Source organism: Strix uralensis, chromosome 21 (genome assembly GCF_047716275.1).
Source record: "Strix uralensis isolate ZFMK-TIS-50842 chromosome 21, bStrUra1, whole genome shotgun sequence".
Classification (NCBI taxonomy): Eukaryota; Metazoa; Chordata; class Aves; order Strigiformes; family Strigidae; genus Strix; species Strix uralensis.
The window spans coordinates 4,131,940-4,145,691 of NC_133992.1; the positions used below are offsets into that span (position 1 = coordinate 4,131,940).

Here is a 13,752-nt window from a genome sequence, read left to right on the forward strand (position 1 = left end):
ATAGACTTGTTCAGAGAAAAACAATAACCTGTTCTCATCCTGTTAATGTCCAGCATCACAATTGATTGTTAGGATTTTGAACTAGATAGATGTACCAAGCATCACCAAGAGAGAATATTCTCGTAGTTTCTCTTTGGAACCAGGAGCATCAGGCTCAGGTGAAATAGCCTGACATTTCATGGATACTTTTTGAGAAATTTCCAGGCTAGTTGTGCAGAGACGTGAAATTCAGGCTTTACTTAACCGGAAAGGATATTGCAAACTACCCGAGCTATGATAAGTTAAACGTTTGAGATAACCTAAATGGGGACTTCTGGAGTAACATGGTCATAATTTCCTTAGAAATCTTTTGGAAGTAATATTTTGATGGAGAAGGAGACAATGGCTTTCAGTGCTAGAGCACCAATTAACCACTGAAGAAAGAATGCAAAAAATGCACTTGCATGTTCAGGTATATAAATGTATTTCAGCCACTTTCATTTTCTGCTTTTGTGTGTCACTAAAACAAAGTCTGTTGGAGCGGGATTATTCTGACATAGCAATGTGCTAGATTGTTATAGGGATGGAGTTTCATCCCAGATGCAGTTATGCTCATCTAGTCAAGGAATGTATGATTGTTGAGCAAAGACCGACTTCAAAATATTTAACGATTTCAAGGAGATCCATGACCTACCCGTAGACATTCTACAGCAGCAAGAAAAACATGTTTTGTATAACACGATTCCCTGGAAATGATTCACTCATCTGTGGGAACAACATGAAGCTCTTTTGAAAAATGAACACCAGATAAAAGGAAACCTGCTAAGAAAACTGCACTCTAATTTAGAAAAGATGATCTAATTAGTACAGCTAATATCAAGGAAGCATACATCATTATGGTCTTCTAAAGCATATTTAAATATAATAAAAATGATTAACTAACAATTCAGTAATCATGAGCTGCCATCCCTTTCATGGCCCAATTATACATCTCAGACGATGCACATTGTCCCTACTGATTTAAAAATTCAAGGTAACCAACAATAGTGAATATAAAAACAAGACCTAGGACATCACCGAGGTTACTCGTGCTAAAAGTTAAGCATGTGCTTAAGTGCTTTTTTGGGTTGTAGCCTTGTTCCAAAAATTGCTGGCACTTAACATGAGATGAATATTGGCATATTGGAAACATGGAAAATGGTGAATTTTCCCATGGTTTTGCTGTGAAAGCATCTTTGCCTGAAACCTGGCCCACTCTCATTGGAAAATGGGACTGGTTTGGTTTGAAATATTTGCATACCTTAGCACAAGTTCCCACAGAAACAGGTCCAGTTTCGAGTTCATAACAAAATGTGAAAATAAAAAAGAAAAAAAAGAAAAGCCCAAAACACAACTTGTATTCTGAGTTCTATTCCCTTGTCTTTTATTACGATTTTGTGGGTCACTTCTAGCTTACAGCTAGATGAAGTGAAAGGGTGCTCTAATAATTAAATCAGTAGCCAGGGATTAACAACAGTTTTCCCGTGCGTCATTGAATAAACCACGTGGGGTAACATTACTGTACCTGTCTGTATGTCTCACCTAGTTACATGGCCAGCTAAAAACCAGACCTAAAACTTACATTAGTGTTTCTGGGCTCTACCTGTGATTAGTAGACAGAAACGGGTGCTCCTGGAGCCTGACACAGCCAATCTAACCAAACCCTCTAGTCTAGCTGGCCTCAGGTTGTCTGTGTCTTTCCAGGGACTACAGGGAAAATCCTGCTAGTGAGCTGCGATGAGACACTTGGGAAGCAAAATGAAGTTTTTAGTCACGGGGTGAGGAGTCAAAGATGCAGATTCTTCAGCACTCATAGTTGGTTTTGATTCAAGACTTCTGCATGTGTTTGAAATTTGAAAAGTGGGGTGATTTTTTTATCCTAATATTCACATGTGCGCAGCACTGATCTGTATCCTCTGGTGATGGGGGGTCATCATGCAGACTTGTAGACTGATGCTGTATGTCCAGGCTGCTGCTGGGCCACACCTTGAGACGCAGGAAACTCGCTGAACCTCTGCATGGGCTTGTGGTTGTATGGTAGAGGCAAAGGCAAGATGAATTTTCGACTAGCACCTTGTGCAAAGGATAGACACAGTCCTTATACTCTGTAAGCAGGAAGGAGGGAACATGCTTCAGGGAAGTCAGGGACAGAGGTGTTGAGCTGTGCTCCTACATATATATATGTATGTAGAGGTAAATGCAAACTCTCTCGACCTGTTCGCGTCTGCCTGTTTGTCTCATTCTGTGCAGCTGGAATTCAGCATATCTGTGCAACCAGACTTTGCAGCCCCTTTATGTCTCTGTAAGCCCCAAGCCAGTTACCCCTCCTTTATACTTTTGCATGTTTTCTGTATTAAATAAAATGACACCCCCCATGTTCTGTGGAAGGTTATTTTGAAGGCAGTTGCATATCTTTACTCTTGCGTCCTCTGACCTTGATCTTCACTTTCTCTTTTTCTCCCAAAGAAAATATTTGCTTGTGCTGTTATCTGTGAGCAAGATCCTTTCCCCAGGTGTGGTGATGCTGAAAGAAAAATTAATTTCTCCTACCTTCTTCCCGTCAAAGAGAGGGAACTTCTCTTTAAGCTGAGCGGAGAGACAGCCTTTAACGGATAGCCCTTGCCTAGTCAGCACTGGGTGCTCCACAGAGGAGAGTAAATAACTCGAACAGTGGAAACCTTTTATTAAGAAATGCAAAATAATGCCAGACCTTCTGTTCTCCAGCTGAATTTTAATCTCAGCTCTTGGCTCAAGCTGACGCTAACAAACATTTCTAAGGGATGGGACCTTATCCTTGGACCTTACAGAAACCAGGCAAGATACACTCAATTCCACTGAGTATGATCAGCCAGAATTGCTCGTATCTGTGATACAAAATGAGACTCAGAGTCTAGGAAGAGTGCAGAAAGCTAAATAAATCAGTGGGGGGAAAAAAAGAGGTCAGGCCAGGTGCAGCACAGAACTGCTGAGTCTTCACACTGCAGCAAGTGATAAGGAAGAAGTCTCATCTGCAAATCTCAAAGTCTCAGCTCACAATTTAATCCAAAGTTTGGGCTGTGCTCTTACATAGATGGTTTCACTCTGGCTGTTCTCTAGAAATAATGTGTGAGATAGTCACAATGGTGAGCACGGTAATTGTTTTCCCCTCACTTTGCCCTTACTGTAGTGCTTTTACACTCACATCCTTGCAGCTGGAAAGTAATCGTTGCTCTTGCAGTTGTTTGTAGCAACCACTGATTTTTTTAAGAGCTCAGTGAGAAGAGAGTGCCCACAAAGAGAAGCTCTCCTGAGGATGTCACAGGTACAGTCAGGTGTTGGTGCCATGGGGGTCACCATTTCTGGCAGTAGGACAGTTGGGGTGAGCAGCTCGTGTTCCCCATGGCATTCTCAGTAGCCAAATTTATGAGCAGAGAGCAGCTGGGTGTGCCGGTGAGATCTATGCTCACCCCTCTGGCAGGCCAAGCCGAGAGACACCGAGGTTAGCTTTGGAAAGCTGTCAGAATAACTGGAAAAGTTTCTTAGAATTGGAAATTTTCCTAACTTTTCTACCACAGACTTTGTAGGAAACCTCAAAACATGGTGGACAGCAATGGATCAAATCATCTTTGTAGTATTAATCCGTAGGCTTTTTCAAGACAAAGGCATTGACTGAAATAGCCTTAGAAAGAATCCCAGCATGAAGCCCTGGTATGAGTTTTGGTTTTGCAGAGTTGAACATCACTGAGAAGCAAGTATGCTGTCCTGTGACATATTCATCTGAGCCATTCCTACACTGACTAGAGCTTTAGTACCTAAATGACACCTGGAGATACTGCATTCATACTTGAAAAAGAAAGAAAAAAGAGAGGCTGAGAGAGAAACCTGCATTTTCTCCTATAGGGAATATGTTTTTATTCTCAGTTTTGGCTATTTTACACCTACGTTCTATGACTAAACCTTTTCTATTCTCAATAATAGTTGGAGGGGACTGGTCATCGTCTGTGTACAGTTGTTTAAGTAAGTACAGTATTTAAAAAATTTTTGTTAGAATCAGGAGCCCTGTTCAGCGCTAAACTTGTAAACTCCATGTCATTTACTGTGCTTTAACTCTGTACCTAAGACGGTGGAGCGCAGATCTCACTCGAGCTTCTTGGTGTGATTGCAGAATGAGAGATTAGCATCATCAAGATTGCAGGTAGTTGGAGGGCTGTCGTGGGTTCATGGGTTCTTAGCATTTGTGTATTTTAGCATTGTAGTTTATCTGAAACGATCATTTGCTTCGCAATTTGCGTTATTGATACATTTGCGATTTGTTATTGGTATCCAGTCAGAAGGACATGTAAGTGACTTGTCAGAAACCCCAGATGATGAGTAGTTGGAGGAGATGGAAAATAGTTCTTAGCCTGAAGCTTCCTACAAATATGAACAAGCAGAGAGGTTGGAGAATCAGCAGTGGCTATTCATAATGAGCAATAATTCATTACAGCCAGTTATTGGTGTGCCTTTTAGCCCCTGAACTCAATAGAAAGACTGAATTCACATGACACAGGCCCAGCTGAACAGAGGACTGGAGAAATAAGAATATCATAATGATGATATGTAAACCCAAGTCCTTGCTGAATGCAACACTAAAATTCCATGGTGACATCTGTCCTTATTATGGCATTCCTTCCTTCATCTTGAAGATCAATTTCTCTATTTTCTGAAGGTCTACCAGCCAGAGGAATGTATGATCTAAAGCAGCTGAAATGAATTGCCAGATCCATCTGTCATGAAGATAATTAACACCATATTTCCACCCAAACAAGATACAGATCTCTGGGTGGATGTTCTCCCGACACCAAAAGCTGAAGCCCTTATTATCACCATCTTCTGCTCACCCCTCCTCCACAGTTACCATGCCAAACCTCTCTTGATATGCCAGGAAATACTGGGGAGTATCTAAGATAGGACTGAAATGTTAAGAAAGCATTTTACATGCCCAGATTTATCTGCAAGAGCTGTGAGGTTGTCTGTGTGATATCGGCATGCTACACATCTGGATTCCCAACAGGCTTTAGAACTGTATATGGTATTCCAGATGTCCTTGTGCACAAATACTTACCCAGCTACCCGGGAAATGCCTTGCCTTGATGCGTGCAAGGACCTTGTATGCTTTTTTTTTTTTTTTTTTGTGGATACATCCCACTGATGTTTCATAGTTGTTTTACAATTGAATAAATACAACCAACTGCTTCTTCCCCTCTCACTTGCAATGAAGAGCTCCCAGCTTGTTCTGAATTTCTTGATCCTACATGCACAATATTGTCTTATACCATTTGTAGACATCCAGTCCTGTAAATTAGTAATTTCTACATTATATAACTCCATCCTTCTCTGCATTGACTGAGCCTATTTACCAAACCTGTGTTGTCTGTGGATACTCGGACTTTTGGGGTTCAGATCTTTATTTGCAAGAGATGTTTGTTAGTTAATCTCAAAGTGATAACTGAAAGACAAATTTCGAGTTTCATTCAAATTTCTCTTTCAATTCAACCTATTACAGGTACTAGAAGTAAGTGCAGAATAGTGTCATCTCTTGTTAAGTCCCTAAGCATTTGATGCCTGCTGTCACGCCTAGCAGTACCAGAGACCTATCGTTATTAAAAGCATTTGTTCTCTAGTCTGCATCTAGAAGGTTTCTTTCCCGTAATTACATAGTTCTCGGTATTATTTCTCTCTAGTAATGTATTAGAGATCTCTGTCTATATCCATATGAAAGTTTACAGCTCATCTCCAGTAAAAACACTTTTACTAAGCTTCAACAGGAACAGATTTATTCACACTTTCTTGCTCATTCCTAAGAGCTTCCCTATCATTAGTTTGCAGTGCTGCATGGACAAAGCTATTTTGGGCTTTCCCAAGAACCAAACACCCTTCTGTCCCACCAGGTTTCCCTTACCCGTATAGTTTTCAGTTTCAGGTACAGCACTAGCACTGCTAGTTCTTGACTAGTTCTTCATCTGGAGTCCTTGTGTTAAGGAATTAAATGTTTCAGTTGTTCCTCTCTGACCCGAGTTTCCCAGCTGGATTAACAGCCGCGCTGTCACTGTTCGAAAGCCTCCATGTGTCAGTGAAGAGCTTGGAGTGTATCAGAGCTGCCTGTGGTCAGTTTTGGCAAAATTGTGAAGTTAATATTCAGCTGGTGTAGGACAGCGCGGCAGTCCCAGAGCTCAGCGGAGGTGCTGGCGATCTGCTAGCAAACATCGTCCGTTCTCTCGCCTCTCTGAGGCCATGTCTAGCCTTGGCTGCGTTGTCAGCTCCTTCCTCATGCAGCCGGTATTGATTGCCCTGTTTCTGCTTAATGAGCCTGGAAGTTTCCCATGATGAAAGAACAGAAAAATATAAGACGATTGCCTGCCCCACACCTTCCCTTCCAACAGTGGGAAACTGGTCATAGGCTCATCTGACCCCAACAGAGGTGAAGTGCTGGTAGGCAGAAGAGTCCTTCACTCAACAGCATCTTCACCACCGACATTCCCCCCCTGGGGAGATTCTTTCCCTGCCCAAATAGTGTGTCCTTGTCTCTGGCTTGCATGGCAGCAAGGAGCTGGGACTGGGCAGGGAGGCACCAGGGATGACTGATTCTGCTCCCTGTGCCAGACAGGAGCGTGTACCCTGCTCTACACTGAGGGCTTGGTAAGCCAAGAAGAGGAAAACTGCTTCTTCTCATCTACTGTTCCTGCGTCTTTCCTTCATATATGTTGTACTGCTAAATACCGAGGTAGAGGTTGTTATTATTTATAGCTGCCAGTAGCGTGCTGGGCATTTTACAGAAAGAATACACCAGGTGCCTTCTTTCAAGAGCTCACAATTAAATGTTAGAGGCTAGCAGTGCCGCTGCTCTCAGGGTTATGCATCTCCACTTGGCTGATGTGACTTGACAGCTGGAAGCCACTTTCTGATGGCTTTCCTTCTCTCTTGCTTTCTTCATTAAAGGTGCCAGTTTGTCTTTGTGAAAGCATAAAACCTGCTTCCTGACCCCACACACAGAACAGATACAGCAATTTTTTCCCTTACCACCCTCTGCCAAATTGCCTTAACCTGCCCTGGAGAAGAGAAAGAACAACTTGACTGTCTGTGCCCATTCAGTAGGCAGCTCTTCTGCTAAACTTGTGCAAAGATGCCATTTGGTGCCAGCTGTAGTGATAGATTTGTGATTCTTCGCTGTTGCGGTTTCTTATGTAACGCTGTAACTATAGCTGGCACTTGACAAAATCCGTAGCTCCTGTTCTGGCTCGGCCGCACATGATGCAAGAATAAGGTAGTAAGGGCAGGTTTAAATCTTTACAGTTTTTTGATCCTGAGACAGGGCAGGGCAGAGAAATTTTTCAGCCTGGGTCTATCTTTGAAGGGTGGGATTGCTCTGAATGACCCCCAGCCTCTCTCAAAGAAATGCCTCAAGAGCATGGGAAGAGCCAGGGAAGGGACTGCACCATTTGGGGAATGACACTTTGCTTTGGGATTGGCTCTGCCAGCTCTGCTCCAGCCAGGGGTGCCCCAAGGACTGCTGCTATATTGGATTCACATCTCCAGTGTGCCTCTCGGGTGATACACAGAGGCTGCGGAGAGATCAGACCCATAGACTACAACTTAGCCATATGCAAGTGTCCCTGAAAAAGTGAACATTAACGGCTGTCCTATTATTAGCCAAATAGATACTATTAGAAATTGATATATTTAATCACTCCCAGCCAGGGTGGAATTTGAACTCGCGACCTAGAAGTAGTAGCAGAGTTTTCAGCTGCGGGAAAACAAAAATGAAGGTCAAATAGGACTTTTCCTGCTGGGCAAAATAATTTATTGCAGGTGAAAGAGTCTCAGATATGTGGTAAATTAGGCTGTGCATTATCTCATGGATAATAATTTCTCTCTGATGTTTGCCTTCTTGTGTGCATCTTTATTTTGGGCTCTAAATAAGATAAGAAGCACCAGAAATCTCCCAGGAATAACAAATGCATTTCTTTGCTTGATTGAGGAAAGAAATATTGGACAGACATGTGTTATGCAACAATTTAAAAATAACTCTCTTGTAAAACTTGGAGTGAGCCTCAAATACCGCAGAAGAAGCAGAAATGTGTTACCTACCTTTTTATCAGCAGTGTCAGCCAGTACAGCTTTTTTCAGCTACTTTTACTGAACTATTGGCCTGATCATTTCCTGGGCATTTTATTTTAATATATTTTCCTAGGAAGTAAATTCCAAGTCTCTGTTAAATTTGGAGATACACTCAAAGAGGCAAGGATTTGAAAACAACACTGCAGTAAGACTAAAATACCTGTGCTGTCCTTAATACCTCGTTGGATAGAGTGACAGACAAGACAGAAAGAAGCCTTTTAGGTGTGTTATGGCATGCAATATGCTGAGCACACTGCGGGCCCAAGGCACCCATCGTGTGATTACTTCACATAAACTTGATCTTAGTCTTTCTGGCCAGAATCTTTTTAAATGTTTTGTGACATTGGGCACCTCCGTGCTGATGTCCCAGTTCCAGCATTTTCCTGGAGCTTTTGTGATAGGAGGAGCAAGGTAGAAATAAAGCTCATTCTTCTCTGCAAATTGTACCTCAGAGAGAGTGCCTGGAATTGGACACCCCAAATTATCAGCCACTGCTGAAAATGCTGGCCCTGAGAGTTCAGTGCAGTAAACCAGATCATTTATTCACAGTGGTACAGATTTTTTTAAAATGTAAGACCAGTTGCAGATGTAATGACAATAGAGGAAATTAGCTCATGATGGGATTTTAGAAAGAGGCTAGTGGAAATATGTTCAGTAATGTTCAGTTATTAAACCATTAAAGATCCCACTGGAGACCAGCTAGTAGGATTTCTCATAATCTGAAGTGGCTTAAGGCAAAACACAGAGCCCCTAAGGAGGGAAATGACAAAATGTTCCTTTGGAATAGTCACCTCATCTCCTCGCCCATCTCTGTGCTCTGCTATGCGGCGTGCGTGCCAGCACATACGTCTCTCTCACGCATATGCACATGTACATATAGGCTCCCTCCCTCCTCTGGAGGAGCAGCGCCCCAGGAGTGCCACAGCCCCCACCCTCTTACCCTCCAAAGAGGAGTTTCGGCGAGGAGGGATGGCAGAGGTAAAACCAGAGAAAACTGCAAACATCTGTGTTCGCTTGGGGCCCAATCTAAGCCCTACTGAAAATGCACATAATAACTTCCACTGGCTTCAGGAGCCTTTGGATCAGGCGCTGCGAGCGTCTGCTCCCATGGCTCTGTTTACCATTTTGGTGGGATTACACGGAAACGGGAGGGTATTAAGTTCTGAAAATCAGGTCTTGGCTCAGGCCTGTTGAAAGGAAATCCTAGAGGTCAAGTCTGGATTCAGAGAAGCTGAAGAACATTATTTTGCCAAGCTGATGACCCTAAATTGGGAAGAGCCTTCTGCCCACAGGGAGAGTCGAACCTGACGAACTGGCACAGGGGTGAGGGTAGAAGCCGAAGTGCTCCCAGCCCTGGCGATGAACAATTGACATACAAAACTTGAGGGGTTGTTGTTGGGGTTCCAGACTCTGTGCAGGGTGTGCATCAGGCACTTTTCTGCAGTGTGGTCTGAACCCATGGTGGAGCCTGTGCAGATGGTGCTGGCGGTCCTGCGTGGAGAAGCCACGGCACAACCGGGACGTCGTTAACAGTGTGAGTAATCAGGCAGTGCTCATCAAGAGGCACGATGCAACAGGCAAAGGTTCGCCAGTGACGATGATGGCCTTTAAAGCAATTAACCTGTTCTAACCTGCCTGCCAGTTGTGTTACTGTTTTCTCCCTGCTGCGTTGGTACACCGGAGCACTATCCTCAAGTGGTGGATACTGGCACCGTTCCCTTGAAACCAGTAGAGAAGTTCTGCCTTCCACCGGTTGGAAATAGGGCTTTTTGCATTTCATATCCCACATCTTTCCTTCCTCGGTCAAAACATTACAGCCTTCCCTCCTGCAGCGGCCACGTCTGAGCTTCATGATGAGAAGCACTCCTGTCTTAGCTTAGGGTCTGATCGCAGTGGTGAACAAGCAAACACAACAGATTTTCCCCCTCCTTCCCTGCTTCTAATAGCAACCAGGTGCTCCGACACTTAACCTGTGTGCTGCTGTGAAATTGCCTGTCTAGTGCAAACACCCATGTGAGGCCCTGGGCCTCTAGGATTTACTTTATCCTGGGATTTGTAACCCAATCTCAGTTAGATCCTCCATTTATATCGTCCACTTTAAAAATTCATAATTGTTGTTGTTGTTGTTGTTTAAACATGAAAGTAGAAAATTATCTGTTGACATATATTTGTTTTTTTCTTTTGAGAAAAACCAAGAAATATCTTTAAGGCCTCGGCTGAAAGCTTTGTTTTTTATTAAAAGTGCTACTGTGTTTTAAATTGGTGCCAGGGCAAATACCTGGATGATTATATCAAAGTTTGCTGGACTTAATCAGTTGCATATATATCTATATATTTGCTACTTAAAAACCTTATGGTTCTTTCAAAAAGGATGGAAGAGAGCTTCCTCTGTAAAAGACAAATGTTCAGGGTGTTTAATTACCTAAACAGGACCTGGGTTTCAGAGCAGAGGTGCTATAGCCGGGTGTGTAGTCCTGCGCCAGGACATCTTGTGCAGGCAGGGAGCTCATCTGAGCAGCAAGTGCACACGTTGACAACTCAGAGGAACAGATGAGCAGCTGAGTTGCAGCGTTTTAAACCTGGAGTATTTCACTGAGGTCTAAAGTTGCTTGAGATTTACACCAGTGTAAGGAAGAGCAGAGCTGCACACTAATTGCCTGTTTTGATTTTGTGGTGATTATGATTTGGCGGTGTCTGGTTCATAGAAGTATTTCATGGAGCAACAGATATTTTCCTTTTCCCAATAGACTGAATCCTTCAACCTTTGACTTCGGTCTCAAATACATGGGGCCTCCATGGTATTGCTTAAGTGGATAAGGTGGTTGGTTTAGGTCTTGCTAGAAATACCTTCCTGATACAGAAGCAAATGTTGAGTTTGGGCATAGTCTTGATGCCACTGCTTGAACGGTGAGACTCTGGGCTTCAGATAGCAGAGCCACTTCATTGTGTAAAACGCACCCCACAAAGTGTTCAGCTGAGATTATCTGTTCAGGTCATTGGCTGCTCTGTCATTCTTCCTTGGAAATACACAGCTCAGATTTAAGCTGGGTTTGGGAGCAGAAATCCACCATCCAGTCCCCACTGTGCCATCTAGCCCATGAGCATTCATTTAATACTGCAATTACCCTGTTTTGATTTGCTTATAAACAAACAAATCATAAAAAAAAGCCGGAGGGCACAGAGCAAACCCAGCACCCTTGTTGGGACCTATCTTACCATGGGTAGTGAGAAAAGCCTCTCTGAGGCTGCTTCCTCGGCATATATGTCTTCTGAGTCAACTCAGTGTCTGAGAGAGAGGCAGGAGACTTTGTTTTGAGGCCTTTGCACCTGCCATGTCGCTGGGCTTATCCAAACAGCGAGAGATCGGACCGCAGCTGAAAAAACAGCCTGTTGCAAGAGCTCGGGATTTTTGACGTCCTTCTTTTGTTTACAGCATCCCATCCCTCCTCTCTCCCGACTGCAGAGCCGGGCAGGAATTCTCTTCATTATCTTCTGCCGTGCTTCTCATGCCATTTTTATTAAAAGAAGGAAAGGCAAGGCGAGGGGGAGCATGTGCAAGAAAGGAGATAAAAGAAGAAAACAGACGTATTTGTGCAGTCAATGGCGATGCAGGAAAAAGGATGGGAGTTGGGGAGCAGATCTATTCAGGCTGTCCTAAAGCAACCTCATCCCCTGGGTTACTCTTTATCAATTGCTTTTGGAGCACCTGAGGATGGGGGAGCCTGCAAACACTGCAGTGGTATTGCTGAGAGGTAAAACCCAGCACAGTTCAATGACCCATTCTCTAAGTGGCAATGAAGAGAAAGGTGTTAGCTCCTCCAATCTAGAAACGATTCCATGCCCAGGATTGGGATGCTCTAAACATGTCTGAGCGATGCAGAGCTACTTCACTGAGTTAGTGGATATTTGGGGTAATTCAGGATGTCTGTAAATGACATTGGGTGTTTCAGTGTCTGTGAGGAGCATGTGGAGAGCTCCAGGCCATGTGGAGGACCAGACAGAAGACGGCGTAGACCTTCGGTTCTTCCATGTGTGGTTGTACTCAGTCCACCTTGAGCAGCTGATCCAAAGCATTGCAACAAGTGAAGATGTGGGGTCACTGCTATTTGCTGCCAGCAGATTTCCTGTTTTGCTCGACAAGGCTTCCTTGCTAGAGAAGAAGAGCAAAGGTGACAGTGTTAGAGGGAAAGGGGGATGTTGCTGGCAGACCAGGGCTCATTCTGAGCTGCAAGAGCTGTCTAGGAAATGTTGTCTTTTGGCTCAAGAGTTTAGTGGCTATTTAAGATCAAAGAAAGATGGGTCCTTCTTGAGGGTGCTTGAGACGTGGAATTTGCCTGTTTCACATGACACTGCCTGTGACAGCCATAATTTATTTGGGGATGCCTAAAACCTTGTCATCTTGTCCCTAAATAACAGGAACACTGTCTGTTTTCATTGCTTTCTGGCCATTTATGTTTTCATAGGGCAGAAGCTGGTATCAACCTTAAGGATATTTTCAATTTTGTTGGAAACAAGTCTTTGCTGGATAAAACCCCTCCCTGCTGTTATTTGTAGTAGGAAAAACATATATGCCATTGTAGTAGGGAGAGAAGCATGGGATGTTTTCTTCCCCTCAGTACTTTCACTGCATCTCAAGTGTGGGCTGTGTCCTCAGATGCTGAAGCCCTACAGTGGGCACAGAGCAGATGTGGTTGGGGCAGTGTCAGCCCTTGCAGGTCTGCTGGCACTCGAGGGCATGCGTGTTGCTTCTGTAAATTCAATGATTCTTTAAACCCACCTTGGTCTGAGCAGAAAACAACTTCCTAGAGGTATAGTTTTTCCTGTAAGTTTTACAGGAACACCCAAACTGAAAGTGGAGGTCCCTTGCCTGGGGGACACAGCAAGATTAACTCAACTGCCCAGCCTCCCCAGTAAAAACAGGAAAAGAATTAGAGGGGTTTACATTTCTGACCCTGGATCTGTCACTCGCCACAGCAGACAGGAAAGTTGCCCTTGTGGTATTTCACACAGCACGTCCTAATTCCCCCTTTAAGCAGAGGGCTTGAGTCATTGCTTTTTAATAAGACTGCCTCCCCACGGGCGGAAGCTGCAGCGATCAATGCGGCTTACTCAGTTCTCGAAAAGGTCATTAAAAGACCATAGATATAAATTTAAAAGAGTGTTTGTTCACATCCTTAATGTTAAAGATGTTCTTCTGTCTCACTTCCTTAAGTAGCACCGTACGAAGCCGGCGTGTGTTGGACCTGCCTGACAGCAGAGCGGAAAGAGCACAATATCGCTGTTAGTGTGCCATCAGCTCCAAGGGAAGGCAGGAGAGAAAATAAATGGTCAAAAATCACACTTTTATCACCACTTGGAGCAGAGCTTGTTTTCTGACATCTCTGAATACAGTCTGTAGTACCGACCTTGGTGCTCCATAACTATATAGGAGAGAAATTTTTTTATTTTTTTTTTTTCCCCCCCTTCGTTCCTGCATTCCTTCCCCCCTCCCTCACTATGGTACTGGATTACTGCCTGAAGTATTGCACGTATCATCCCTTTAGCAGCTATATTTTTCCGAAATGTGGGTACTGTGAAGGAATGCTAAGACTCTCAGTT

The 13,752-nt window shown here is 43.7% G+C and overlaps 1 protein-coding gene across 1 annotated transcript in view; it reads left to right on the plus strand.

Moving 5' to 3' along the window:
• PAPPA (pappalysin 1) overlaps positions 1-13,752 on the plus strand; it is a 183,306-nt gene that overhangs the window by 74,697 nt on the left and 94,857 nt on the right. The window lies entirely within an intron of this gene.